This window comes from Salvelinus sp. IW2-2015, unplaced genomic scaffold, assembly GCF_002910315.2.
Source record: "Salvelinus sp. IW2-2015 unplaced genomic scaffold, ASM291031v2 Un_scaffold10167, whole genome shotgun sequence".
Classification (NCBI taxonomy): Eukaryota; Metazoa; Chordata; class Actinopteri; order Salmoniformes; family Salmonidae; genus Salvelinus; species Salvelinus sp. IW2-2015.
The window spans coordinates 641-5,894 of record NW_019951425.1 but is presented as its reverse complement, the minus strand read 5'-3'; the positions used below and the strand labels follow the sequence as shown (position 1 = coordinate 5,894).

General features: G+C 44.1%; 1 long non-coding RNA gene across 1 annotated transcript; it reads left to right on the top strand.

The window, feature by feature from the left end:
- The first annotated feature begins 3,234 nt into the window (after window positions 1–3,234).
- LOC139027340 (uncharacterized) lies at window positions 3,235–3,566 on the top strand. Its single transcript, XR_011479423.1, has 2 exons — window positions 3,235–3,316; window positions 3,449–3,566. It is a non-coding gene; the product is annotated as an uncharacterized lncRNA (long non-coding RNA).
- The last annotated feature ends 1,688 nt before the right edge of the window (window positions 3,567–5,254 follow it).

The window sequence follows — 5,254 nt, the reverse complement described above, 5'->3', positions numbered from 1 at the left end:
TACCTCGGTTCCTCTCTAGGTTTCTTCCTAGGTTTGCCTTTCTAGGGAGTTGTTTGCCTAGCACACCGTTGCTTCTACACCGCATTGCTTGCTGTTTGCGCGTTAGGCTGCGTTTCTGCTACAGCACTTCAGTATATTAGCTGCATGTTTGAACGAAAAGGCATTATAAAAAATAAGACTTTGCATTTGATTTGATTTGATAAGTTGCATGAGATTTAACTAGCACCTCAGCATCTGCAGCCGAAATAAAATGCTTCACAGACAGTTCAAGTATCGCAACATCACAAACTGTTCAGAGGAATGGCGTGAATCAGGCCTTCATAGTCAGATTGCTGCAAAGGAAACCAGCTAGCTAAAGACACCAATAAGAAGATGGAGACTTTGCTTTGGCCAAGAAAAAACACGAGCAATGACATTAGACCAGTGGGACATTAGACCAGTTGGACATTAGACCGGGTGGAAATGAGTTCCAAATCTGAGATTTTTTTGTTCAAACCGCCATGTTCCCACCGTGGAAAGCAGGAGGAGGAGGTTTGTTATGTGTGGTTCCCACCGTGAAGCCATGGAGAGGAGGTGTTATGGGGGTGCTGGTTGCCCACCGTGGAAGCATGGGAGGAGGAGGTGTATCGTCTGTGGCTGTCCCACCTGAGCATGGAGGAGGAGGTGTTATGGTTAGGTTGCCCCACCGTGAAGCATGGAGGAGGCAGGTGTTATGGTGTGGTTCCCCACCGTGACAGCATGAGAGAGGAGGTGTTATGTGTGGCTTCCCACTGCTGAAGCATGGAGGAGGAAGGTGTTATGGTGTGTTCCCACCGTGGAAGCATGAGAGAGGTGTATGGTGTGGCTTCCCACCGTGAAGCATGGAGGAGGAGTGTATGGTGTGGTGGGTGCCTTGGGCTAGGTTGACCACTGTCTGCTGATTTATTTAATTTCAAGGAGCGAAGATACACCATCCCATCTCTGGTTTGCCACCATAGCTGGACTATCATTGTTTTCCTCAACAGGACAATAAACTCAACACACCTCCGCAATCTTGTGTAAGGTCTATTTGAACCAAGAAGGAGAGTGCATGGAGTGCTGCATTTGATGACCTGGCCTCAACAATTACAGAGCTCAGCCCAATTTAATGAGTTGGACCGCACAGAGTGAAGGAAAAGCAGCCAACAAGTGCTCTAGCAATATGTGGGAACTTCTTCAAGACTTTCGGCAAAGCATCCAGGTGAAGCTGTGAGAGAATGCAAGAGTGTGCAAAGCCCGCATCTCAAGGCTTAAAGTTGGCTACTTTTGAAGAATCTAAAATATTCTTTAATAATAATTGTTTACATATCTTGTACATTACTCATCTCATGTTGTATCATACGTATATACCATCTACTTGCAATCTTGCCAGCCGCCCGGCATCGCTCATCCAATATATCTTTATGTACATCTCTTCTTGTATCCTTTACCACTTTGTGTGCTATAAAGGTAGTAGTTGTGGAATTGTTAGTTAATTAATATTAGTAATTTAGTCTAATTGTTAATAATTATCTTTATGTACATATTCTCATTTACCCCTTTAGATTGTGTGTACTAGATAGTGTTGGGGAATTGTAGATTACTTTTTAGATGTTACTGCCACGTTGAACTAGAGCAAGCACCAACTTTCACTACCTCTGCATTAACATCTGCTCAACCATGGTGTATGTGACAAATAAAATTGCATTTAAACATTGTGTTATTTCATAGTTTGTTATAAAATATATATTTGATTTGGTACTTACATGATTCCATATGTGCTTATTCATAGTTTTGATGTCTTCACCTATTATATCTGGCCAATGTAGACAAATAGTTAAAAATCATAAAGAAAAACCTGCAATGAGTTAGGTGGTCAAACTTCTTGACTGACACCACATCACACGCACGCACACTACGCTAGCACGCCATGCGCACACACACACACACACACCACACACACACACACACACACACACACCACACCACACACACACACACACACACACACACACACACACACACACACACACACTGATCATTACATCATGACCGTATCATTGAGTGGTCATTTACAACACAGAGCCAGAGTTTTCCTTTTACCTGTTGTTAGTTTTAATGACTCAGCATAGAGAGGAAGCCATTTTTTGTTCCATAGAAACTACAAACACGGAGGAGATATATATAACAGAACTACAAACATGGAGGAGAGAAGTCAAGACAGATCCTACAGAGGACAGGATCACCAGGAGCTTGGCACATACAATACATGAAGACAACTCGTTACACACACACACACAGATACTACACACACACAGACACACACACACACACACACACAGATACATACACACACACAGACACACGACACACACACTACATACACACACACACACACACACAACACACACACATACATACACACACACACACACACACACACACACACACACACACACACACACACACACACACAGACAGACAGACAGACAGACACCGACACACACCTGACCGGTTCCTCTTTCGTCTTACTTAACAATAATTCTTCAAGTTCTGCAAACTCATTGTCAAATCAAATTATTCAAAAAACAAACAAACAAACAAAATAACAACTAATGTTAAGAGACTCAAAGAACGTACATTTGTTCTAAGCAATATTAGTGCTGTCAAAACCCAACGTTGTCAGGACGTTTTCAGAAGAACGTTGTTCAGAACGTTGTCAAAACGTTGTCAGAAAGACATTGTCTCTCAGTTTGTATACAGTTTGTCTGAACGTTGTCAGGACGTTTTCAGAAGAACGTTGTCAGGACGTTTCAGAACGTTGTCAGAAAGACATGTCTCTCAGTTTGTATACAGTTTGCCTGAACGATGTCAGAACAGAATGTTTTCTAAACAGCACGTTGTCAGGACGTTGTCAGGACTGGTCAGGACGTTGTCAAACCTCAAAAAATTGTCAGAACGCTGTCAGCACCGTAAGTTGTCTGGCCGTTGTCAGAACGTCGTCTCTCGGTTTGTATGAGTGTTGCTGAACGTTGTCTGAACGTTGTCTGAACAGGAAGTTGTCAGAACGTTATCAGGATGTTGTCTCTCAGTTTTATATGTGCCTCAGCGTTACGTCATGCTTCTCCACCACTGTCAGTAGTCAGCCAATCAGTCAGTCAATCAGTCAGTCACAATCAGCCAGTCAGTCAGCCAATCAGTCAGTCAGCCAGTCAGTCAGCCAATCAGTCAGTCAGCCAGTCAGTCAGTGAATCATTTAGCCAGTCAGTCAGCCAGTCAGCCAGTCAGTCCATCAGTGAATCATTTAGCCAGTCAGTCAGTGCCATCAGTGAATCATTAGCCAGGCAGTCAGCACAGTGAATCATTTATGCCAGTCAGTCAGATCAGTCAGTCAGCATCAGCCAGTCCATCAGTGAATCATTTAACCAGTCAGTCAGTCAGCCAGTCAAAGTCCATTCAGTGAATCATTTAGCCAGTCAGCAGGCAAGGCAGTCAGTCCATCAGTGAATCATTTAGCCAGTCAGTCAGTCAGTCAGCCAGTCAGTCCATCAGTGAATCATTTAGCCAGTCAGAGTCAATCCATCAGTGAATCATTTAGCCAGTAAAACAGTCAGCCTGCCAAACAGCCAGCTAAAACAGTCAGCCAGCCAATCAGACAGTCAGTCAGCCAGTCAATCAGTCAACCAGCCAATCAGACAGTCAGTCAGTTAGCCAGTAAAATAGTCAGCCAGTAACTCAGTCAAATAGTCAGCGAGTCAGTCAGCCAGCCAATCAGACAGTCAGTCAGTTAGCCAGTAAAATAGTCAGCCAGTAACTCAGTCAAATAGTCAGCGAGTCAGTCGGCCAGCCAATCAGACAGTCAGTCAGTTAGCCAGTAAAATAGTCAGCCAGTAACTCAGTCAAATAGTCAGCGAGTCAGTCAGCCAGCCAAACAGCCAGTCAGTTAGTTAGTCACTCCAATTCCAGTATTAAATCCAGTTCCTGTTCATACTCCAGTTTCAGAATTTAATCCAGTTTCAGTATTTAATCCAGTTTCAGTATTTCATCCAGTTCCCATTGTTAAAGCAGTTCCATTAATCCTGTTTAAGTATTTAATCCAGTTTCRGTATTTAATCCAGGTCCCGTTGTTAAAGCAGTTCCATGAATCCTGTTTAAGTATTTAATCCAGTTTCAGTATTTAATCCAGTTCCTGTTGTTAAAGCAGTTCCATTAATCAAGTTTAAGTATTTAATCCTGTTTAAGTATTTAATCAAGTTTCAGTATTTCATCCAGTTTCAGCATTTAATCCAGTTTACATATTTAATCCAGTTTCCATTGTTAATGCAGTTCCATGAATCCTGTTGAAGTAATTAATCCTGTTTCAGTATTTAATCCAGTTTCAGTATTTAATCCAGTTTCAGTATTTAAAACAGTTTCAGTATTTAATCCAGTTTCAGAATTTAATCCAGTTCCCGTTGTTAAAGCAGTTCCATTAATCCTGTTTCAGTATTTAATCCAGTTTCAGTATTTAATCCAGTTCCCGTTGTTAAAGCAGTTCCATGAATCCTGTTCCAGTGTGAAGCTGTGATCCAGTCTCTCTTCACATGTCGTCCTCAGAGTTCTAGAAGCTCCCCTGTTAAGAGACGGACTGATCAGTCCTCCCCTCTCTCTCTTGGTTCTCACCCACAATCACTCCTCTCCTCAAAACAGTGTGCGTGTGTATGTATGTGTGTGTGTGTGTGTGTGTTGTGTGTGTGTGTGTTGTGTGTGTGTGTGTGTGTGTGTGTGTGTGTGTGTGTGTGTGTGTGTGTGTGTGTGTGTGTGTGTGTGTGTGTGTGTGCGTGTGTGCGTGTGTGTGTGCGTATATGTGTGTGCGTGTGCGTGTGTGTGTGGCGCCTGTCAGTCAGAGGAGAAAGGGGCCTGTGGTTGTCTTGTCGGCACAGTGAGGCTGGGGTCGGGGTGTTGTGACATCACTTCCTGGAGTGAAGGTTCTGCTGGAACTGGGTACTGGTGTAGCGGATGTGGAACCCTTCTTACTGATGGTGTCGTCGCTATGGAAACGGATCAACACCGCGTCACCCGCAGAGTAGATCTCCTCTCTGGGCTAGGGAGGGAGGGAGAGAGGGAGGAGGGAGAGAGAGAGAGAGGGAGGAGGGAGGGAGGGAGAGGAGGAGAGAGAGAGAGAGAGAGAGAGGGAGGGGGAGGAGGGAGGAGGAGGGAGGAGGGAGGGAGGGAGGGAGGGAGGGAGGGAGGGAGGGAGGGAGGGAGGGAGGGAGAT